Below are 25871 nucleotides of genomic sequence, written 5' to 3' on the forward strand. Positions count from 1 at the left end.
GTTTCTTTATTTCGTTTAGTTAAAAGAAAATTTCAAAAGCATGATCAATATATTCTAAATTTGATTATATTTGTATCATATCTTCTTTATTATTCAATCCTAACATTATCTTATGAAAAAGTCTTAAACATATTTTTTTTGCTCTAACACACACACAGTTCTGGTGTGTTATCATTGTCTTCATAGTGGAAAGACACATTCCTTCCACCTTTCTTATCATTTCTGGGGCTAACCACCTCATTTTTGTTTTAGGGGTTCTCTGAAGATGTATAAGCTTTTGTTAAATATCTAATATTTTGTTCCTGATTTACAAAGAATGAAAATAACCAGTAATCCATTCCAAGAACCCTAAATCACAACTTCCATACCTTGTGGTCAAAATACATCTATTTACTCCACAGGAATAATATGGTAAATATCAAACTGCATATATTGTCTTTCTACAAGGATATGTGGTCATTAAAACTACTCTGTTTAAAACAAATACATTCTATCATTAAATTATCTAATGGTGGATTTCTCAGGACATGATGCTGCCATTACATATTGCATGGTTTTCAAACCACAGGACATTGTCCACACAAACATTTGGTATTTATCTTCCTAATGAAACTTAGAATTGTGCAGATACATGAAGGTGAATCGCATCTGAATAAGGAAGGAAGGTTCTGTAAGGTTGTCTCTAATCTTACTTAAGATACTTCCTTCAAGCACCCATTGCATCTTGTCTGGTATCTTTATGGCTTGCAACTAGTGAGACAAAAAGCATTACAGCATTTTCTCATGTGTTATGAAGAAACATTATGAACTGCAAATCTAAGCGATAAAGCATCTTAGATAAATCCACTCATATATCTTGAACAGAATTATGCAGACTTGTAGAGGTTCCTGAAAACTCTCATTAACCCTTGATTGAATGCAGGAAGGATCATTGGCAGAAGATAAGATCACTTTACTACTGGAATTTACTCTCCTCTCAGTAATTAACGTTTGTGCTATCATTTTTAAAGGACTTTCATTAACACCAGAACACTTTGAACAAAAAGGAGTAATATTGTGTGAGTGGTTTCTACTGGCTTTACCTGTAAGTTGCTTGTGCTGTGAGTAATCTGGTGTATAACTCTATCAGAGAACTAGGATCACAATTTACATTCTCCTTAGTATGTAAATGCAACCAAGTAAGTATACATCAGCATATGGATGGAAAATAAAAGTACAGTATATGTGCATGTGGAATTTTACTCAGCCTTAAATAAAAATGAGACTATAACATTTCCAAGAAACAAGTGAGATAACACAGGCTAAAAAAATATGAATTCTGCAAGCTCTCTCTTTTTTGAGAGTGGAGAGATAAAATTGGGTCCAAAATACTCCTAAATAATGTCCATATTAAGTAAAGCTCTGATCTCTTAGAAACTTGAATTCGGTTTGTTTTGTCACCAAACTCTTCAAATTCTGTATAAGAAGGAGGCTTTTATGGTCTCTTGAATAAAGTTGTATTCACGGAAGCCGTTTGCTTTGGCCCAGAGTCTCTGAGTTCAGCACACCTCAAAGTTGATGCATGTCCAACATCGATACAGCAGACACACTCAGGCTTATTGCTGTTCAATTTTCTCTCACCTGGGATCTCCATTTTCTGTATTCAGTCTTCCACAAATAGCAACTTCTCCGTAAGTTCCTTCGTTCAGTACTAACACGCTAGTGTTCCTGCTAATAGTTTTGCCTGCTACTTCCCATGAGGCTGTGATAATGACCCAAACATCAGTGTAGAGTTAAGAAATTCTACACCTGAGTGAGCAACAGAATATTCTGGGTTGTTGGAAAATAGTCTAGACAAATCAGTTTCTTCCTTTGCTGTTTTATAAAAGCCCTTCTTAATAAATCTGGCAATCTAAGATAGTCAAAAGGATAGCTTTTATTAGGTTAATCGACCTTGAAGGTTCATCGCAGGTTTCAATGATCTACCTTTATGCTGATTGCTCACAAGTGTTTGACAGTGGGGCAAATAGAACCAGCTTTGAATTACACCAGGAAAATGACCCCGTGCCAGGTGCACAGGTGAAAAGGGGGTTAAATTTGCACTCATCTTTTATGTGCCCACAGGGCCTTATTTGCTGGTGTTTAAATCTCTGGGAAAGGCGGTCGGAGGTTTAAGCATTTTGCTGCCTCTGCTACAGCAATCCCGCGAGAGTATTTCCCCGTGTCTTCCCATTATTCATTGTCACTCTGCTTCGAAGCGGAAATACTTCTGAGGACTGTGTGCAATCCTGCAGACGCTGCTTTACTAAGACGTTCCAGTAAAAATGCTGTCATTGGAGATGTGCTTTTAAAGCGGATATGTTCTTGCCGTGAACAGATGAGGTTATCCAATACATTCCGGATTCTCAGAGAAAGTAGTTGCTAATGATTTACAGTCTAGATTTAGTTACAGAAACTTACAAACAAACAAACAAAAAACATCTACTTGAGTGTCATTTTTTTATATTGTTCAATCATTCCATGCATATCCTCTAACAAAGGAAAATGTGTAGTTGCAGTAAAGTAAAAATGCTGGCAACATATTCATACTAGTGACATCCAGATATTACATGTAATTTAATCTACAATTTTTGGTGGCAATAAATCTTTAACAAGTAGCAAAGGTAAGAAATATTTCTCACTCCTCCTTTTTAGAGAGTAGTAAATCAAGGACTTGAAATAGCTCTAAAATAAAACATGCTTGTCTTTGCAGTTACCACATTTTAGGTTCATAACTGCCTTATTGCCCTCCTGAGAAAAATATTTTCTATAGATTTATAGTCCATTTCCTTTTGACTCGGTTTTCCTATTTCTACTAATTTCATATCTTTATTTTATTATATAATGAGGTTTGTGAATTGTTTAAACATAGTTTTCCCTAAGAGAACGCATTTATTGTGGAAAATGAGCTACATTTTTTACATTTTTAATTTTCAGAAAGGTTGATATGTATCTACTAAGAAGAAAATGATTTGAAATGCCCCATTTGTCAAAACAAAAATAAATTGTGAAAGAAAATCAGTCTCACCCATGCTATAGTAAATTTGGTTTGCAAGAAGGTGGAGTTGTACAGTAATAGGTTTTAAACAGATTACCTAATTTTCCAACAGTGCATTTTGCACTTTGTGAAACTGAGATGGAGGAATCCTTTTCAATTTGATTAAACACATCTAATATTGAGGGCTCTTGAAGCTCAATCACATTTTTCCCTTAAAACTTTCTTTGTAAGATTCCTCTTCTTGTTTCTTTCCTATCTTTAAAAGAAAGTTTCCTTGCACTAGAAAAAAATACTTAAGCCATTTTCTCCCATGACTAACTCACAAAAATCTTACTTTGTGAGTACATAAATTAAAATTTTCTACCTATTTTTCACTATTGATGAATTCTGTAACTGTCTACAATAAGAAGCCATGGAAAGAATGTTTTCCCTCCCCATTTCCCAATCTTAGAACGTAGTAGTCCAAGGACTTGAAATAGTTATTCTAAAATGCATCATGCTTATCTTTGTAGATATATTTTTAGATCCCTAAATCTATTTTTAGATTTTCGAGACAGGGTTTCTCTGTATTTTTTTGGAGGCTGTCCTGGAACTCGCTCTGTAGACTCGGCTGGCCTCGAGCTCACAGAGATCCATCTGTCTCTGCCTCCCTAGTGCTGGGAGTAAAGGCATGCGCCACCACCACCCTGATAATCCCGAAAAGGTAGTTTTTTAACCTACTGAGAAAACTATTTTCTCTTTAAGAGATCTAGAAATGTGTACCCAAATTTCTACACTCTTGGACCTATTCCTCCCTGTGGCTTCTCCAATCAGTGCTGGGCAGTCTGTTAAAGAGACAGGGTCACTAAAGTTTATTTTGGAACAAACAATGATGGGTGATCCGGTATTGCATCCCATGTTCTCCTTAATAGCAACTAGGTTGTAGAGATTTGTCTATGTGCATAATATAATGATGAGTAAGAGATTAGAATCATGCCTGCTCTATTACTGTATATAAAACATTGAACTAGTGTTGGAAAGATTGCCTGTTGAATGAAGGTTATATCACCAATGCATAAAAACTAATCTCACTGAATTCCTAATCCAAGATTCTGAACATGCAATAAGTAGAAGATTTTGGGGGTCCCTGGTCAATAGTGCATTCAGTTGTAGCTAACAATTGAATCAAAAATGTTCATGTCACATCTCATTTCTTCCAGTACATTGAGTTTTTAAGTATGGTTTTACCAAATGCTGGAGGTGATAATTTCACTCACCTTTTCTCTTCCATTTTATCACATTTTACAACAAGTCCTACTAGTATTTTCTGTGTATATATGTATGTATGTATATATATATATATATATGATTTCAGGATGACTGCTTTGCTATAATTTTTCTTTTAATATAATGTAATAAAATATGTTTTAAATTGTCTTCAAAGGGAATTTAGATACCAACAGTAAAATTCAAAGCTGTATATTTTTATAAGTAACAGAGTTGTCAACTAAGATATAATTTTTACAAACATTAGTCAAATCCTTTGGCAAACTTGGTTGACTGAATCACCCCTAAACTGTAAAGTAAATGTATCGATTTTCCATTTGGAAATATATTTGGGCAATTGGTAGAATCCTGGCAGTGTTCATGCAGGTTTAGGATACACGTGTTTCCTAATCCTGTATGACACCTACATGTTCTGCCCATTGGATGATGGACTAGCACGCTCTGTATGATACCTGGTAAATTTATGCTCTGTAAGCTAATGGTCATTAAAGTGTTCATCCAAGCTTACTGAGGGAAAACATAAGGGAGTTAATGGACTGGTTACCCATTTAGCTGCCAACAAGCTACTATTTCTAAGACAAAGATGTTAAGGGAAAGCCTTCCCAAAAGGCCTCAGGAAACATGTCACTATTTCACACATATTATCAGCCTGGATTTGCTCTGGTTCTTATCCAAAGAGTTAATATCCTTCCTCGAAATTCTATTACCACTTCTTTGGGGGATGGGTGAGCAGCCATGGTGCACTATCAGATTTGTGTTGAATTCCACTGAGGGGCAGAGTGGAGGCAATCTGAAAAAAATGAGGAGGAAAGTGAAGCCTATTCCAGGTAATGATTTGAAGAGATACATTTGCCTCCTGCCTTTGAAACAAATGGTAACATCGGCTTCTGATTCTTGAACACGGGTCAAATATAATAGTAAAAATTATTTTCTCTTGCCAATAACTTAGGAATTCTTTTATAAGGAAGCCAAGTTGTCAGAGTTGGGCAAAATTTGTAGTGGAAGAAGTGAACTAGGATGTGGAATCTAGAAGTGACAGTTTGTGGGTTAGTGAGTCTAGAAGAGGCTTGAGGAATCAGGATTCAGGTTTGAGAGTTTTTGATATACACATCTGAGTTCAACCTGGCCAGCTCTTGGACAGGAAAGAGGGAAGAAAAGATTTCTAAGCAAAACCTGAATGTGAGAAACAATATTGATGGTTGAGTACAGGTGAAATCATGAGACACAAGTCTGACCAAGTATTGTAACAGTGTGTCTCCACTAGTAGACTGACCATGAAGCACATGGCCCTTACACTCACAAAGACAGTCATGCATAATTTTTTATTATAGGTTTTATCAGAGAATGCACTGTTCATGGAAATCTTTTATTTCACAAAGCTAAAATACTTTCAAGAGAAGGACTCCTTTTTAAGTTTTCACTTTTCACTGTAATTGTGTGTCTTCACAATCCTCAGACATTCTCTGTATGTAATTTATTTTGCAATGATAACAGAAAATAACTTCATACTTTTTTCCATTTTTCCCTACAATTATGTCCACTTTACTGCTTGTAAATTACTGTTGGCTTCGCTGTTTGAAGAACTGAAATCTTGGAATAAATATTTCTTTGTTTCTGTGATAAAACACTCAGACAAAAAGCAGCTTAGAGAAGGGAAGGGTTCATTTCAGCTCACAAGTTATAGTCCATCATTGAAGGAATTCACAGCCAGAACTTAGACAGGAACCTTAAGCAGAAACTAAGGTGGAATGCTGCTTGCTGGCTTACTCACAGGCTCATGATTAGCCAGGTTTCTTATTCAAGGCCACCTGCATCTGCTATGTTCTGCACATCGCTGTTGTGTACTGTCCATAAAACACACCCAGAGCCGTAAAGCACAGCCCTGCCAGCTACCTTCTGATTGGTTCCTTGCCATGAGGAGGGCATCTGATCTTAGTGACCAGGACAGGAGTGGCAAGGTCATGCAAGCACATGTTAGCTGGTAATGGCTGCTAAAATGGGGCACTGGTCACTACAATAAGTGTATGGGTTCTATCCAAATAAAAACTAATATATCTTCTTCTCAGCTCTACATGGAGCCTTCTCAAAAATCGACCACATACTTTGCAACATATTAAACATCAACATGTACAAAAAAATTGGAATAACTCCATACACCTTATCAGATCCCCATGCGTTAAAATTAGAATTCAAGAACAACACAAATTGTAGAAACCCTACAAACTCATGGAAGTTGAATAATGCACAATTGCACCATTCCTGAGTCAAATAAATAAAAAAAAGAAATTAAAGACTTCCTAGAATTCGATGAGAATGAGGACACAACATACACAAACTTATGGGACACTTTGAAAGCAGTGCTATGAGGGAAGTTCATAGCACTAAGTGCCCACATGAATAAACTGGAGAATAGTTTCACTCGAGAATTAACAGCACTACTGAAAGCTCTAGAAAGACAGCCTTTAAGAGCAGAGGAAAGCAATGGAGATTCTTAATTCTCCCTGTCAGTGGTGTAACACTGCATACTATTTCCCTTACTCAAGAGTCTTTAAGCCTTAAAAACCAAAGGCATTATCATCTTCTCCTAGCTAAAAATTGAGGGCTACAAACCTGAAAAATATTTGTTTTCCCGATAACATAAAAACTTGTTATCAGGCCTCTAGAAAGGAAAGATTAGGATAACCCATGCATAAATTTACCTATGACCACCACTAAACAGTACTTCATTTATGAAACATAGAGGGCTGGATTAGGGAAACACACTTTTTCTTGTATTTAATTTTTTATTTAGATTAGAAACAATCTTATTTTACGCATCAATCCCAGTTCCCTCTTCCTCCCATCTTTCCATGACCCCACCAACCCTCATATTCCATCCCCTTTTTGCTCCCCATGGGAGATCATCAAAGTCTATCACATCATTTGGGGCAGGGCCTAGGACCTCCCCCATGTGTCTAGGCTGAGAGAGTGTCCCTATATGGGGAATGGGCTCCCAAAATCCTTTTGTACACTGAGGATAAATAGTGGTCCACTACCAGAAGCCCTATAGGCTGCCCAGACTTCCTAACTGACACCCATGTTCAAGGAGCCTGGTTAGGTCCTATGCTGGTTTCCCAGCTCTCAGTCTGGTGTACCTGAGTTCCCCCCTTGTTCATGGCAGTGAATTTTATATCACAAAAAGTACTCAAACTATTCTCAAGATTTGCTGAACTCATCTATTCACATGTATGTGAAATATACTGTGTTCATATGCTTCAGCTGTTCAAATAGACATGGGAATACCTGGATTCTACTTACCAGTCATTTTTGTTGTTGTTGTTACTTACTCTTTATCTTTTGAGGGAGCTGCTCCCAAGCTCCCAAATAAAGCATACAAGGATGTATTCTTTATCATGAATGCTCAGTTTTAGCTTGACATGTTTCTAGCCAGATTTTCTTAACGTAAATTATCCAATCTATCTTTTGTTTTTAGGCTTTTCAATCTTTCTCTATTTCTCTACACCTTTCTTTACTTCTTACTTGGTAGTTTGTTAGGTAACTGGGAGGCTGGTCCTCCCTGCTTACTCCTCCTTCTCTTTTTCTCCATCTATTTAATGTGTCTCCAGCAGCACCAACTATTCTTTCTCCTGCCTAGCTATTGGCCATTCATCTCCATACTAAACCAAACGGGTGTTTTAGACAGTCAAAGTAATAAAGCTTCACAGAGTTAAGCAATACAACATGAGAGAATGCCAACACATCTTTGCATTATTAAACAAATGTTCTAACCAATGTAACACATCTTCAAATAATATTATACAGCACATTTTAATCTCTATTAAGTTAAATTTCCTAAGATAAATTGTAATATGCATATTCCCTCTCTCTCATTTACAAACACAGAGAGAGAGAAACACAGACACAAATAAAAATAACCTTTTATTAAAAGAAAACACAACAAAGAATGTATATAAAGCATGTTGAAACATAGTAACTTCTAAATATTGCTTATTTTGCTTTATGTTCTGATAACTTCCTGAGAAAGTTATAGTAAAAAATTAAGATTTTTAAACATAATTCATCAAGAGTATGTGAAATGAAGTGTTTCCAATTTCATTTATATTAACCTTAAACAGTAAACACATCAAAAAGTCCAACTGTTTCATTCTTTCATTAACCTCTCTGATTATGAATTTTTGTATATATAAATAACATTATCAAACTCTAACCTAGAAGAAAGTATAATTACTCTGTAAATTCAAAATTTTTACACAATAAAATTACAAAATAACAGTATATCATAAAATTATATAGAAAGATATGTTTTTTCAACATATAATTTAAAAGAAAACTAATTTCAAAGCTTAAGTTATTTGTTTCAACCAGTAGGTGTTTTGATACTAATTAGTTTAGACTTGGTTGTCTAGTGTGTAGTCATCCCAATTAGCACAGATATAGCCTCCATAAATTATTCTAATTTATTAGATTTTTTTTAATATTTTATTTTCTTATGTTGTGATAGTGTCTCAGACTCCCAGGCTGGCCTAAAATTCAGTATGTGGTAGTGTGTTACTCCAGTAAAACTCACCCAGAAAACAGAAAGAAATAGCTGAACTCACTTCATAGAAGAAATAATGATCATAACACAAGAAATGAAAAATAGATGAAATACATGTTAGTAATAAACAAACCAGTGTGATCAACAGACCCACAAATTCTTGTAGCTCCTGCTAGGTTACACTGGTGCTCTAAAGACGGTGAAGAAGTAGCAGCTTTGTGGAGAAACTTCTAGAAGAAATGTAAGAGGCTTAGGTGTGCATGGGGAGGAATCACATATGGCCAATCTTGATGGAGGCCTGAACTTCAGGCTCAGAAATAGGTAGAAATTGTGTGAAGTATTTTGCATTCAGATGCAAATGTCCATCCTGAGTGGTTATCATTGTGTTGACTACCTCCGCCATACATTTTGATCTTTTGCCATTAGATTTTGTGAGCCATTTAACTGTAGATGATTTTCTTTGGTTATTTGATAAATATTCTCCTACTGATTTGTATGTTTTCCCTTTGGATGTATTAAAGACTTTCTATTCACACTGTTGACTTTAGCTCTGTTCTCAGTGTTTTATGCTGTTAATATAAAAAATGGTCAACTTTCCAGCTGTATTGCAGTAAATTGGATATAGAACTAAAGTTTGCAGATAATCATCACAGCTTGATGGATGGATGGATGCTCATGTTTCAGTGAAAAAGTTTCTGAATATTCTTTGGCAAATATTAAGGAAAATTTTGACATTGTTACTTCCATTGAAATCCAGAAAATCAAAACCAAATTTCCAGATCTCACACAGAAATCTCAGAAAATACATTTTATGAAATAACATTATCTTTCACGGAAAGAAAATAGTATTATAGTCACCCAATAAATCCTTGTCCTATAGCGTGACAGTATAGAACACAGAAATACTTAAGGATCAGGCATAATCTTCCAATATCATGAGATGTGGTACTTTATATTTAGTAACTAAGATAGGTTCACATTTTATACTATGAATTAGTAGCAATAATTTATCCATCTCATTAGTCTGTAAATACTCCCAGGTCTTTTCATTTAATTATTCACTTGGACATGGAACATATAGTCCTCATAGATGTGGATTAAAAGTGTCCCCATTTTCTTCTTCAGGGCAATCTTGAGGAATTTCGAACTTTTCATTCCCCAGTCATCACTCCCCTTCAGGGGAGGCTCTTCCTTGGTAAGTCTTACATATTTCTCTTGGTAAACTCAGTTTAGCACAACATGTGTGTCTGTCTTAAAATAGAATAGAAATAGAGTTGTCAATATCATTCACTAATTGCAGCATTATGTTAAATAGGAGATCATAGCTTTGCTACTGTTTTCAATTATTCTAATAATAAAACTGCTTTTGAAACCTGCAGTTGTAAAATTAAAATTATTTACTAGAATAGATACTGATGATTTTCTGATTCTAGAATTATGCTGCTTTGCTGATCACTTTTGTTTAAATAGTATATTCACAAATACCTTAGGTTATAAGCAAGTGTTGAAAAACCATCCTTGAAAAGAGCTAAAGCTAGAGTCGCATTCACATTTTTCTTCATGTGTTATGAGTATCTCGTTCAGGATGTCATTGCTTAAAATATCTGAACAGCAATTCCAGGCACGTTTTATACTCACTTAGTTTTCTTTGTTATATTTTCAAGAAAGGTTCTAGCAATGTATCTTAGGCTGGCCTTGAACTTTTAATCCTCCTATCTCAGCCTCTGAATGCAGGAACACCACCATGCCTTCCTCTCATCAGCAGAAATCATGTGTTTCTTTTTTCCATGTGCCTTGGGAGTTTTTTCCCTGCATATATGTCCATATAAGGGTGTTGGATAAACTGGAAATGCAGTTACAGACAGTTGTGAGCTGTTATGTGGGTGGTAGGAATTGAACCCGAGTCCTCTGGAAGAGCAGTCAATGATCTTAATCACTGAGCCATCTCCCCAGCCCACAGAAACATTTTCAAGTGGAATTTAGTGTTTATTTGTGTGTATCTGAATGTATAGGTATGTGCGTATGCAGATATGTATGCCTAAAGAGTCTCAAAGTGGGTTCGCATCTCCAGAAGCTGTAGTTACAGGCAGCTATATACCATTTATCATGGTTGCTAGCAATGGACCTGTGGTCTGTGCAAAAGCAGTATGATCTCTCAAACACTTAGCTACCTCTTCTGCCCTAATCACTAGAAACTTGGAAAAGATATACCTACCCATTATAAACGCTAAGCCTGGGGACTGGAAAGTGGCTTGGGGGGGGGTTAAATGCTTGCTAGACAAACATGGAAACAGAGCTTGTATCCTCAGTACTCCTACAAATGTCAGATGATCTTGGTGGCCCTGCCTATAACTCTGCTTTCAGAAGGTAAAGAAAGACAGGTTGTGATTCTTCTTCAACGGGATCCATGAGTTTGGAGGGAGCAGAAGGAGGAAATAGTTCAGACTGAGATAGTTCTCTGAGATAGTTGAGTGAGACAACTCAACTTTATTTCAGAGTATAGGAAACATATAGGATCAGGAAGTCTGGGGACAAACCCTAATTCATATTAAATGGCATGATCCTATCATATAGCTTGATTAGTGTAAGCACGGCTCTATCAAAAGGTCTCTAATATAATTACCATGCGGGAATCAGGGGAGGCACATTTGTGGGGAACTATGTCAAGGGTCATCATTGATATAAGTCAGGCATCAGGACTTAGAGACATCTTCGAAATAAGGGCAGGTAGAGAACAGGAAGCCTCTATGGGGAAGGGAGTCCTTCATGTTGACAAGCCGGTGAAAGCTTCCAAGCTTTGGGGAAATTGTAATTTCTGACCATTGGGGCCTCAATCCCCAAAGTTAGTTAGCAAGAATATCCATGTGAACAAGCTATGGGTTTGACTGAAAAACACTGCCTCAATGGTGACAGAGTGATTAGAATGACTCCTGACACACACCTCAGACATCCATGCACATGTACATACACTTGTATTTGACAAACAACACATGTGTGCCTACTCACATGCAAACCATGTACACATGTATGTAAACATCATACATTCAATCATCTTCTAAAAATTATTTATATTGAAATAATACATGTGGTAGGAAGTATATTTTTACAAGTATATATGCATATATATATAAAACCATATCCATATATATATACACACACATATATATGTATATACATGCACACCTATATATTAATATGGTGGATAAAAGTTTAAAGAGCCTTGAAGTAGCACCTAGTAAGTATTTTTTAAAATATCACTTCTGGGAAGTTGAGGGAGTAGGAGAATTCCATGATTGTTATTACAGAAAATCAAATGATCAAATGATTGAGAAAGAAACCTGATATTACAGTACTATTTCCAAAGTATCTGTCTAAATCAATCTGTAGATCTATACTACTGCTGCTATGTGGTAAGATTCCTTAGTGAGATTAGCTTAGTACTGTTGCTTCATTTTTCTTTTTCAATTTTATCTTTAGTGGTGAACTACCAGATGTTATACTACAAAGAAAAGGCATTAACATCAGAAGAACATAGTGAGAATTCCTTTCACCAGTGTCTTTACACTGGATGAAACTAAAAGCATATCAGAGTTGCTTCTCACAGGGCAACAGATAATGTCTCCTGGACACTGTCGTGTGTCAAGCCCATGCCAAGTCTAAAAGAAGCAGTTTTGATGTTCAATGGTACATTCAGAACACTCCAAACAATCTAGACACCATTACATTGTAATATTTCTGATTATCCATCCTACTTATCTGAGGTTTCCTTTCATTCAGGACTAAACATTGCTACATTGATTTAAAATCAATTTAAATATTCTATTACCCAGAAATGAATTTTCCATCTCATAGTTTCAGAAATCTCCTACTTCACTGAAATGCAGATCTATTTTCTCCATGATATTGCTGTATCACACTTAACAATAAATTTATCCTAGAACAACTCTTTGAGACCTTAGTCCCTCACACCTCCCCATTTCCTGACCACAGATGGATCATCTAAACTCTACCATTTCAGGAGTCAATATCTGTATTACCAAGGTAGAACTTATACTCTCTTGCATGGAAAAATATTGTCATGAACTGTGCTTTCTCTTTTAAGGTAATAGAAATGACCCTTCATGACCTTCATATAAACAGACTAACAGATATATCAGTTTCATTACTTTGTTTTGAGAACACACTTTTCAGTATTCTCAGTAGTGAAACACTTAACAAAGCTGTTTGAGCTGTCTATTATTAACCACATGTACAAAAGCTATCTCACAGCAAGTTAGTTTATCACATTTTGGAAACATAATGGTGGTTTAAACAGCATTGTTCAAGGTTATTGATGAAGGAATCCACCTCAAACCAGAATGCAAGCCATCATAATCATTCACAGGCCTAGCGAGATAGCTCAGCAGTTAAGAGCACTCACCGCATCTCCAAAGAACCTATATTTTCAGATGTGGGTAATAGGAATGGAACCAAGGTTGTCTACAATAGCAACAAGTTTACTTAACCACTGAGCAATCTCTCTAGTCCCAGTCAAGATGTTCTGAGTGTGAGGAAATCTATAAGGACTCTTCTCTTGCACACATGGCCTTAATGTATTTAACCCTTCATTTGCTCCTGAGTTTTATCCTGTGAAAGATATCCCTCCCAAGGATTAGCATTTGTTCTGATCACCAATTAGGTGTCTGCCCTCATCACTTAATAGTTTCACTGATAAACTCAACTACTCTTATAGTGTGAGTGATTCATAGCTCATGACATGCTGATCAATATATCCTCCTCACATCTCATTCCTGAGAACTCAACAAATTTATTTTTTACCATATTCATTTCTCAACTTCTATTGAACTGAACTTTAACCCATGTTTCCCCTGAAAATATCTGACCCTTCTATTCTTCTAAATTTAGGGCCACAGCTTCCAAACAAGAAATCTTTCAGACCCTTCAGACTTCTTTATCTTTTGCAATCTCTCATGATGACTTATTACTACCAATCCTGAGGATATGAAAAATATTAGAGGGATTTAAACATGTAACTCAGTGTATCTTAAACCATGTTCAAAATTCTTCATTGAAAACTATCCATTAGATGAAAAAATAAACATTTGTGTAAAACAAGAAGAAGGTAACTTACTCCAAGTAGGATATTGTCTTAGTTATGGTTTATATCGCTGTCATAATATGCCATGATGAAGAGCAACTTGGGCAGAAGGGTTTTATATCATATTGCACTTCCAAAGCACACTCCGTGCCAAAGGAAGTCAAGGGCAGGAAAATGGAGACAGAAATTAAAGCAGAAACAAAAGGAGGATGCTTACTTTCTTCCTCTCAACATGTTGCTCTTCCTGCTTTCTTTCTTTTTTTAAATAATAATTACTTTCTTTATTTAGATTATAAACAATCTTTTTTCACATGTCAATCCCAACTCTCTCTCCCTCCCCTCCTCCCCCGCTGTCTCCACTATGTCCCCCAGCCCCCCACCCAATCTCCACTTAGATCCCCAGGGAGGGTGAGGCCCTCCATGGTGGATCTCCAGTGACTGTCATTTCATCCAGGGCAGAGACTAGGCCCTCCCACAAGAGTCCTGGCTGAGAGAGCCTCCCAGATTATGGCATGGGCACTTGAAGTCTATTTGTATGCCAGTTCTAAATATTACCAAAGGCACCATAGATTGCCTCCGTCTCCTCACTGACACCCACATTCAGGGAGTCTGGATCAGTCCCATGCTTTCCACAATGCAATCAATCTAGTGTCCAAGAGCTCCCCCATGTTCAGGTCAACTGTTTCTGTGGGTTAAACCAGCCCACTTTTAACTCCTTTGCTATTAGTTCTCCCTTTATGATACTGGATTCCAGGAGTTCAGTTCAGTTGTTGTCTGTGGGTATCTGCCTCTGCTTTTATCAGTCGCTGGATGGATAAAGGTTCTGTTTCCTAGACTCTCTGGGAGTGGGATTGTATGTTGGCACTCCCCTGATTCATGTCTAAAATCCATATATAAGTGAGTAAATATCATGTTTCTCTTTTTGTGACTGGGTTACCTCACTCAGGATGATTTCTTCTAGTGCCATACATTTGCCTTCATATTTCAACATTCCATCATATTTTTCTCCTGAATAGTACACCATTGTGTAAATGCATCACGTTTTCTCTATCCACTCATCAGCTGAGGGCCATCTAGGTTGTTTCCAGGTTCTGGCTATTACAAATAAGGCTGCTGTGAACATAGTGGAAGAGACATCCTTGTTGTATGAACATGTCTTTTGGGTATATGCCTAAGAGTGGAATTGCTGGGTCTTGTGGTAGACTGATTCCCATTTTCCTGAGGAATCTCCATACTAATTTACAAAGTGGCTGTATGAATCGGCACTCCCACCAGCAGTTTAGGAGTGTTCCCCTTTCTCTACACCCTATCCAGCATAAGATATCATTGGAGTTTTTTTTTTTTCTGTTCTCCATTAGGGATTGTTTTTTTTTTTTTTTTTATTTTCCAGTTTAAATTTAGATAAGAAACAAGGTTGCTTCACAAGTCAGTTCCAGGTCCCTCTCCCTTTCCCTCCCCTCCTCCCGTGCCCTCCCCCCAACCCCCCCCCCGTTATCCCCTCATCCCCCCTGGGAGGGTGAGGCCCTCTATGGGGGTGCCCATAGTCTGTCATTTCATTTAGCCATTAGACAGGAGTAAGATAGTATCTCAGTGTTGTTTTGATTTGCATTTCCTGGATGGATAGGGATGTAGAGCACTTTCTCAACAGTCTCTCAGCCACTTTAGATTGCTCTACTGAGAATTCTCTATTTAGTTCTGTATGCCACTTTTTTAAATCATTTTTTATTTTAATTTTAAATAGCTTGTTTTACATGTCAATCCCAGTTCCCTCTCCCTCCCCTCCTCCCGCACTCCCCTTCCCCCCCACCCTCCCACCCTATTGCCAAATCCTTCCACATAGGGGATATCTAGAGTCTGTCATTTCACTCTGGGTAGGGTCCAGGCACTCCCCTAAGAGTCCAGGCTGAGAGAGCATCCCTCTTTGTGTTATAGGCACACGAAGACTGTTTGTATACCAGGGATAGACACTGATCCACAGCTCAGGGCCCAATAGGTTGCCCAGGCCTTCTCGCTGACACTCACATTTGGGGGGCCCAGATCAGTCCCATGCTGGCCTCCCCACTGTCGGTCTGGGGTCCAAGAGCTCTCCCCTGTTCAGATCAGCTGTCTCTGCTGGTTTTGCCAGCCCATTCTTTGCCAATTTGCTCATCACTCCTCTCTCTCTCTGTCACTGGGTTCCTTGGGTTCAGTTCAGTGATTAATTGTGTGTTTGCCTCTGCTTCCATCAGTCACAGGATGAAGGCTCCTGGATGGTTATAGACATCAAGTTCATTATCAGGAATGGGCATTCGAGGTGGTCTCTCCACTATTGCTTAGCGTGCCAATTGGTGTTATTCCTTTAGATCACTCGAGGTCACTCTGGTGCCTGATCTGTATTCGATCCTATGATTCCCTCTTCCCCCTATTCTACCCCCACCCCCTCAAATTCCTGTTCCCCCATGACCAACTCTCTTCCTCTTCACCCCCTCTCTTCTTCCCAGGTCCCACTCCCCCCCCACCCCTCGCCGTGTTCCCCATCCATTCAGAGGATCTTGTCTCAATCCTCTTCTCTTGGGTACTATGCATATATGCATATCTTTTAGGTTCTTTCCTTTTTCCCCGACTCTCTATCAGTGGAAGTGCAGACTGGCACTATCCTGATCCATGTCTAAAATCCATATATGTGTGAGTACATACCATGTTTGTCTTTTTGCGACTGGGTTACCTCACTCAGGATGGTTTCTTCCAGTGCTATCCATATCCCTGAGAATTTCAAGATTCCATTGTTTTTTTCTGCTGAGTAATACTCCATTGTGTAAATGTACCACATTTTCTCTATCCACTCTTCAATTGAGGGGCATCTAGGTTGCTTCCAGGTTCTGGCTATTACAAATAATGCTGCTATGAACATAGTGGAGCAGATGCCCTTGTTGTATGAACTTGCCTCATTTGGATATATGCCTAAGAGTGGAATTGCTGGGTCTAGTGGTAGATTAATTCCCATTTTTCTGAGGAATCTCCATATTGATTTCCAAAGAGGCTGTATGAGTCGGCACTCCCACCAGCAGTAGAGGAGTGTTCCTCTCTCTCCACATCCTCTCCAGCATAAATTCTCATCGGTGTTTTTGATTTTAGCCATTCTGACAGGAGTAAGATGGTATCTCAGAGTTGTTTTGATTTGCATTTCCCTGATGGCTAAGGATGTTGAGCACTTTCTTAAGGGTCTCTTGGCAATTTTAGCCTCCTCTACTGAGAATTCTCTATTTAGCTCTGTACCCCACCTTTTAATTGGATCCTTTGGTGTTTTGGAGACTTGTTTCTTGAGTTCTTTGTAAACTTTGGAGATTAGCCCTCTGTCAGATGTAGGGTTAGTGAATATCTTTTCCCATTCTGTGGCCTGCCTTTTTGTCTTTTTGACTGTGTCCTTTGACTTACAAAAGCTTTTTAGTTTCAGAAGGTCCCATTTGTTAATTGTCGATCTCAGTGCCTGTGCCACTGGTGTTATGTTTAGGAAGTCGTCTCCTGTACCAACTCGTTGAAGAGTATCTCCCACTTTCTCTTCTAAAAGTTTCAGTGTGGCTGGATTTATGTTGAGATCTTTGATCCATTTGGACTTAAGTTTTGTACAAGGCGATAAACATGGATCTATCTGCAGTCTTCTGCATACCAGTACCCAGTTATGCCAGCACCATTTGTTGAAGATGCTTTCTTTTTTCCATTGTACAGTTTTAGCTTCTTTGTCAAAAATCAAGTGTTCATAGGTGTGTGGGTTAAAATTAGGGCTTTCGATTTGGTTCCATTGGTTTACCTGCCTATTTTTGTGCCAATACCAAGCTGTTTTCAGGACTATAGCTCTATAATAGAGCTTGAAGTCAGGTATGGTGATGCCTCCTGAAGTTCCTTTATTGTATAGGTATGTTTTGGCTATCCTGGGCCTTTTGTTTTTCCATATAAAGTTGATTAATGTTCTTTCCAGTTCCTTGAAGAATTGTGATGGAATTTTGATAGGGATTGCATTGAATCTGTAGACTGCTTTTGGCAAGATTGCCATTTTTATTATGTTGATCCTACCAATCCAAGAGCATGGGAGATCTTTCCATTTTCTGGTATCTTCTTTGATTTCTTTCTTTAAAGACACAAAGTTCTTGATATACAGGTCTTTAACTTCCTTGGTTAACATTATCCCCAGATATTTGATGCTGTTTTTGGCTATTGTAAAGGGTGATGTTTCTCTGATTTCTTTCTCAGTCACTTCATCATCTATATATAATAGGGCCACTGATTTTTTTCAGTTTACCTTGTATCCTGCCACATTGCTGAAGGTGTTTATCAGCTCTAGGAGTAACCTTGCGGAGTTTTTTGGGTCACTTATGTAAACTATCATATCATCTGCAAATAGTGAAAGTTTGACTTCTTCTTTTCCTATTTGTATCCCCTTAATCTCCTTTTGTTGTCTTATTGCTGTAGCTAGAACTTCAAGTACAATATTGAAGAGATATGGAGAGAGTGGACAGCCTTGTCTTGTTCCTGATTTTAGAGGAATTGCTTTGAGTTTCTCTCCATTTAGTTTGATGTTAGCTGTTGGTTTACTGTATATTGCTTTTATTATATTCAGGTACGTTCCTGTTATCCCTGATCTCTCTAGGACCTTTATCATGAAGGGGTGCTGGATTTTGTCAAAGGCTTTTTCAGCATCTAGTGAGATGATCATGTGGTTTTTCTTTGGCAGATTGTTAATATGGTGGATTACATTGATAGATTTTCTAATGTTGAACCATCCCTGCATTCCTGGGATGAAGCTTACTTGATCATGGTGGATGATTTTTCTGATGTGTTCTTGAATCCGGTTTCCGAGTATTTTATTGCGTATTTTTGCATCAATGTTCATGAGGGAAATTGGTCTATAGTTCTCTTTCTTAGTTATGTCTTTGTGTGGCTTGGGTGTCAAGGTAATTGTAGCCTTGTAGAAAGAGTTTGGCAGTGAGCCTCCTGCTTCTATTGTGTGGAATACTTTGAGGAGTATTGGAATTAGCTCTTCTTTGAATTTCTGGTAGAATTCTGCACTGAAGCCATCTGGGCCTGGGCTTTTTTTGTTTGGGAGACTTTTGATGACTGCTTCTATTTCATTAGGGGTTATAGGTCTGTTTAGATTGCTTATCTGTTCTTGATTTAGTTTTGGCAAGTGATGTCTATCCAGGAAATTGTCCATTTCCTTTAAATTTTCAAATTTTGTGGAGTACAGATTTTCAAATTATGCCCTGATGATTCTCTGGATTTCCTCAGAGTCTGTTGTTATATCCCCTTTTTCATCCCTGATTTTGTTAATTAGCATGCTCTCCCTCTGTCTTTTGGTTAATTTGGACAGAGGTTTATCTATTTTGTTGATTTTCTCAAAGAACCAACTCTTTGTTTCGATGATTCTTCTCAGTGTTTTTCTTGTTTCTACTTGATTGATTTCAGCCCTCAATGTGATTATATCCTGGCGTCTGCTCCTCCTGGGGGAGTTTGCTTCTTTTTGTTCTAGAACATTCAGCTGTTCTATTAATTCTCTAGTGTGACTGTTCTCCAGTTTCTTCATGTGGGCACTTAGTGCTATGAACTTTCCTCTCAGCACTGCCTTCAAAGTGTCCCATAAGTTTGTGTACGTTGTGTCTTCATTCTCATTGAAATCGAGGAAGTCTTTAATTTCTTTTTTTTATTTGTTCCTTTACCCAGGGATGGTGCAATTGCGCATTGTTCAATCTCCATGAGTTTGTAGGGTTTCTGCGATTTGTGTTATTGTTGAATTCTAATGTTAATGCATGGTGGTCTGATAAGGTGCAGGGGGTTATTCCAATTTTTTTTGTATCTGTGGAGATTTGCTATGTTTCCTATTATGTGATCAATTTTAGAGAAGGTTCCATGTGGTACCGAGAAGAAGGTATATCCCTTTGTATTTGGGTGGAATGTTCTATAGATGTCTGTTAAACCCAGTTGGGTCATAACTTCTATTAGTTCTTTTGTTTCTTTGTTAAGTTTCTGTCTGGAGGTCCTGTCTAGCTGTGAGAGCGGAGTGTTGAAGTCTCCTACTATTAGTGTGTGAGATTTTATGTGCATTTTGAGCTTTAGTAATGTTTCTTTCACGAATGTAGGTGCCTTTGTATTTGGGGCGTAGATGTTTAAAATTGACACTTCGTCTTGATGTATTTTTCCTTTGATGAATATGAAGTGCCCTTCTTCATCTCTTTTGATTGATTTTAATTTGAAGTCTAATTTGTTAGATATTAGGATTGCTACGCCCGCTTGTTTCTTGGGGCCGTTTGATTGGAAGATCTTTTCCCAACCCTTTACTCTGGGATAACGTCTGTCTTTGATGTTGAGATGTGTTTCTTGTATGCAGCAGAAGGAAGGGTTCTGTCTTCGTATCCATTCTGCTAGTCTGTGTCTTTTTATAGGCAAGTTGAGGCCGTTGACATTGAGTGATATTAATGACCATTGATTGGTGATCCTTGTTTGTGCTTGATTTATTGTTAGTGAAGTTATTTTGTGTAATTTCTCCTCCCTTTTTCTTTTGGTGTTTTGTAAAGTGTGATTATATATTGCCTGTATCTTTGTGAATGTAGTTATCTTCCTTGGCTCTAGGTTTTCCTCCTAGCATTTTCTGTAGAGCTGGATTCATGGATACGTATTGTTTAAATCTGGCTTTGTCATGCAATATTTTGTTTTCTCCATCTATGGTAATTGAGAGCTTTGCTGGATATAGTAGTCTGTATGCCACTTTTTGATGGGACCTTTTGGTGTTTTGGAGACTTGTTTCTTGAGTTCTTTGTAATTTTTGGACATCAGCCCTGTGTCAGATGTGGAGTAGGGAATATGTTTTCCCAATCTGTGGATTGCCTTTTGTCTTGCTGACTGTCCTTTGCCTTACAGAAGCTTCTCATTTTCAGCAGGTCTCATTTATTAATTTTCAATCTTAGTGTCTGTGCTACTGGAGTTAAGCTCAGGAAGTGGTATACTGCACCAATTCATTCAAGGGTGCCCCCCCACTTTGTCTTCTAAGGGGTTCAGTGTGACTGGGTTTATGTTGAGGTCTTTGATCCATTTTGACTTAAGGTTTGTGAATGGTGATAGTCATGGATCTATCTGGATTCTTCTTCATGCCAGTAGCCAGTTATGCCAACACCATTTGTTGAAGTTGCTTTCTTTTTACATTGTATATTTTTAGCTTCTTTTCAAAAATCAGATATTCATACATGTATGGGTTAACATCAGGGTGTTCAATTCGATTCCATTGGTCTACCTGTGTATTTTTGTGCCAATACCAAGCTGTTTTCAGGATTACAGCTCTATAATAGAGCTTGAAGTCAGGGATGGTGATGCCTCCAGATGCTGCACTTTTTGAATAAGGTTGTTTTGGCTATCCTGGGTCTTTTGTTATTCCATACAAAGTTGATTATTGTTCTTTCAAGGTCTGTGAAGAATTGTGCTGGAATTTTAATGGGAATTGCATTGAGTCTGTAGATTGCCTTTGGCAGGATTGCTATTTTTACTACATTGATCCCACCTATCCAAGAGCATGGGAAATCTTTCCACCTTCTGATGTCTTCCTTAATTTCTTTCATTAAAGATTCAAAGTTCTTGATATGCAGGTCTTTAACTTGCTTGGTTAGGGTTACCTCAAGGTATTTTATGTTGTTTTTGGCTATTATAAAGGCCGATGTTTCTCTGATTTCTTTCTCAGCCCTTTTATTGTTTGTACATAGTAGGGCTACTGATTTTCTTGTGTTGATCTTGTATCCTGCCACTTTGCTGAAAGTATTTATCAGCTACAGGAGTTCCCTGGTAGAGTTTTTTTGGGTCAATTATGTAAACTATCATACCATCTGCAAATAGTGAAAGTTTTACCTTTCCCTTTCCAATTTGTATCCCCTTGATCTCCTTTTGTTGTCATATTGCTCTAGCTAGAACTTCAAGTGAAATATTGAAGAGGTATTGGGATAGTGGACATAATTTTCTTGCTGCTGATCTTAGAGAATTTGCGTTGAGTTTCTGTCCATTTAGTTTGATGCTGGCTGTTAGTTTGCTGTATATAGCTTTTATCATGTTTAGGTATGTTCCTGTTATCCCAGATATCTCCAAGACCTTTACCATGAAGGGGTGTTGGATTTTTTCAAAGGCTTTCTCAGCAACTAGTGAGATGATCATGTGATTTTTGTTTCTCAGCTTGTTTATATGATGGATTACATTGATGAGTTTTTGTATGTTGGTCCATCCCTGCATCCCTGGGATGAAACCTATTTGATCATGATGAATGATTGTTTTGATGTGTTCTTGGACCTGATTTGCCAGTATTTTATTGAGTATTTTTGAATCAGTGTTCATGAGGGATATTGGTCTGAAGATCTCTTTCTTAGTTGTGTCTTTGTGTGGCTTGGGTATCAAGGTTATTGAAGACACATAGAAAGAGTTTGGCAAAGACACGTACGCTTCTATTGCATGGAATATTTTGAAAAGAATTGGTATAAGGTCTTCTTTGAATTTCTGGCCCTGGGCTCTTTTTTCTTGGGAAATTTTGATGAATGCTTCTATTTCCATAGGGTTATAGGTCTATTTGAATTGCATATCTGGTCTAGATTTAATTTTGACAAATAATATCTATCCAGAAAATTGTCCATTTCCTTTAGAATTTCAAATTGTGTGGAGTATACAGGTTTTCAAAATATGACCTGATGATTCTCTGGATTTCCTCAGTGTCCGTTTTTATGTCCCCCTTTTCATAACTGATTTTGTTAATTTGCATGTTCACACTCTGTCATTTGGTAAGTTTGGATAAAGGTTTGTTTATCTTGTTTATTTTCTCAAAGAACCAACTCTTTTTTACACTAATTTTTTTGTATTCTTTTCCTAGTGTTTGTCCCTCTTGATTTCAGCCCTCAATTTTATTATTTCCTGGTTATTTACTGCTCCTGGGCAAATTTGCTTCTTTGTGTTCTAGAACTTTCAGTTGTGCTGTTAATTCTCTAGTGTAACTATTCTCCAGTTTCTTCATGTGGGCACTTATTGCTAGGAACTTCCCTTGTAGCACTGCTTTCAAAGTGTCCCATAAGTTTGTTTATGTTGTGTCCTCATTCTCATTAAATTCTAGGAAGTCTTTAATTTCTTTTTTTATTTTTCATTGACCCCGAAATGGTGCATTATTCAACTTCCATGTGTTTGTAGGGTTTCTGCAATTTGTGTTGTTGTTGAATTCTAATTTTAATGCATGGTGGTGCATGGAGATATCCCAATTTTTTGTACCTGTTGAGGTTTGATATGTTGCCAAGTGTGTGGTCGATTTTTGAGAAGGTTCAATGTGGCACTGAGAATAAGGTATATTCTTTTTTATTTGGATGGAATGTTCTATAGATGTCTCTTAATCCCAATTGGGTCATAACTTCTATTATTTCATTTGCTTCTTTGTTAAGTTTCTGTCTGGTAGTGCTGTCTAGAGGTGAGAGTGGAGTGTTGAAGTCTCCCACTATAAGTGTCTGGGGCTTTATATGTGATTTGCGCTTTAGTAATATTTCTTTTATGGACATGGTGCCTTTGTATTTGGGGCATAGATGTTCAAAATTGAAACTTCATCTTGGTGGATTTCTCCTGTGATGAGTATGAAGTGCCCTCCCTCATCTCTTTTGGTTGATTTTATTTTAAAATCTAATTTATTAGGTATTAGGATTGCTACCCCCGCTTGTTTCTTAGATCCATTTGATTGTAAAATCTTTTCCCATCCCTTAACTCTTAGGTAATGTCTGTATTTGAGGCTGAGGTGTGTTTCTTGTATGCAGCAGAAAGATGGGTTCTGTCTTCAAATCCATTCTGTTAGCCTGTGTCTCTTTATGGGTGAGTTATGACCATTAATATTGAGGAGATATTAATGACCATTGATTGCTCATTCTTGTTTATCTTGGTTGATGGTGGTAGAATTATATGTGGATTTTCACCTATTTTCTTTTGGCTGTTGGTAAGGTTGGATTATCTATTGACTATGTTTTTCTGGTTGTAGTTAACTCCCTTGTTTTAGGGTTTTCCTTCCAGAACTTTCTGTAGGTCTGGGTTAGTGGACACATATTGTTTAAATCTGGTTTTGTTATGGAATATCTTGTTTTCTTCATCTATAGTGACTGAGAGCTTTGCTAGGTATAGTATTTTGGGCTGGCATCTCTGGTCTCTTAGTGTTGGTAGAATATCTATCCAGGACCTTCTGGCTTTCAGAGTCTCCATGGAGAAGTCAGGTGTGATTCTGATAGATTTGCTTTTATATGTTACTTGGCCTTTTTCCTTTGCTGCTCTTAATATTCTTTCTTTATTCTGTATGCCCGGGGTTTTTACTATTATGTGGTAGGGGATTTCCTTTTGAGGTTCACTCTATGTGGTGTTCTGTAGGCTTCTTGTACTTTCATTGGCATGTTTTACTTTAAGTTGGGAAAGTTTTCTTCTATGATTTTGTTGAATGTGTTTTCTGCTTCTTTGAGGTGGATTTCTTTACCTTCTTCTATACCTATTATTCTTAGGTTTGGTCTTTTCACAGTGGCCCATATTTCCTGGATATTGTGTGTTAGGGATTTGTTGGACTTAAGATTTTCTTTGGTCAATGAATCTAATTCTCCTAGTGTATCTTCAACACCTGAGTTTCTGTCTTCCATCTCTTGTATCCTGTTGGTTATGCTTGTATTTGTAGTACCTGACCTTTTGCCCAGCATTTCTATTTCCAACATTCCTTCAGACTGTGTTTTGTTTTATTGTCTCTATTTCAGCTTTCAACCTTTGCACTTTTTGAACTCTTTCTTGTAATTTTTGCTTTGTTCTTTCTTCTCTTTCTTGCATTTGTTGAAGTTTTTGGTTTGTGTTTTCTTCCATTTCTTGCATTTTGTGGATTGTTTTTTCCTTCATTTCTTGTATTTTTGGTTTGTTTTTTCTTCCAGGTCTTTAAGGGATTTTCTCATATCTTCTTTCAAGGCCTCTATCAATTTCATGAAGTTGTTTTTAAGGTCTTTCTCTTCTGCTTCATCTGCAATGGACTGTTCAGGTCTTGTGGGTGTAAATTCTCTAGTTTTTGGCGATGTCATATTGGTTTTTCTGTTGGTGGATATGTTTTTATATTGTCTCCTTCCCATCATTTCTCCCTGTGGGTGCAGGAGGAGTCTCTTCCTTCCTTGGTGGTGTGTGACCACAGTTCCTTTCCAGTGGGTGGGAGCAGGTCCAATACCCTGGTGGCTTTCCTCTTTCGTGGATGGTGTCCATCCTAATATCAGGATCTTAGCAAACTCTGGATAGGCTGGGCCCTTGCCTCGCCTGTCCCATGGGTGGAGAATGGGACTTGGAAGCTTGCAGTCTCTGGGCAGGCTGCATCCCATCGGGTTGGGATCTGCTGTACACAGTCCTCTGGTATCTGTTGTTTCTGCTCAGGCCCCCGGAAGTTAGGCTTGCCTCACCTCCCCTGTCCAGTGGGTGGTGTTTGGGAGTTGGAAACTGGCAGTCTCTGAGCGGGCTGAATCCCTTCGAGCTGGGATCCACCTGTGCGCAGTCCTCAGATCTCCAGTCATTCTTCTCAGGCCACTGGAAAGCAGGCTCGAGACAGACCCACACTTACCTCCCCTTTCCTGTGGGTGGAGGATACTTTTAAAGTTCTGTTAACTCCACTTGTCCAAGGACAAATAACTTCCTAGAATGCTGGGAACTGTTCTTCACGTAAGATAACAAGCCACATGTTTTCACTTCTGTAAACAAAGTTGGTTCATCCTGCTTTACTATCCACCCCAGGACCACTTGTCTAGAAATGGCATCTTACATAGTGGACTGGGCCCTCCGGCATCAATCATTTATCAAAATTGTCTCATAAGAGAGATTTTCTTAATGGGGTTACTTCTTCCCAGATGACCTAAGCTTGTGCTACATTTACTAAAGACTAACCAGAACAGAGGTCATGCTGGGATATTTCACCATTTAACCTGGTT

At 37.8% G+C, this 25871-nt stretch overlaps 1 protein-coding gene across 50 annotated transcripts in view; it reads left to right on the forward strand.

Annotated features, from left to right (window-relative positions):
- Nucleotides 1–25871, forward strand: part of Ptprd (protein tyrosine phosphatase receptor type D) — a 2190171-nt gene that overhangs the window by 560342 nt on the left and 1603958 nt on the right. For all 50 annotated transcript variants that reach the window (XM_040757239.1, XM_040757256.1, XM_040757242.1 and 47 more), the window contains exon 3: nucleotides 9945–10014. The gene's annotated coding sequence lies outside the window, so the exon portion shown is untranslated. The remainder of the gene's footprint in view (nucleotides 1–9944; nucleotides 10015–25871) is intronic.

Source organism: Mesocricetus auratus, unplaced genomic scaffold (assembly GCF_017639785.1).
Source record: "Mesocricetus auratus isolate SY011 unplaced genomic scaffold, BCM_Maur_2.0 Super-Scaffold_100014, whole genome shotgun sequence".
Classification (NCBI taxonomy): domain Eukaryota; kingdom Metazoa; phylum Chordata; class Mammalia; order Rodentia; family Cricetidae; genus Mesocricetus; species Mesocricetus auratus.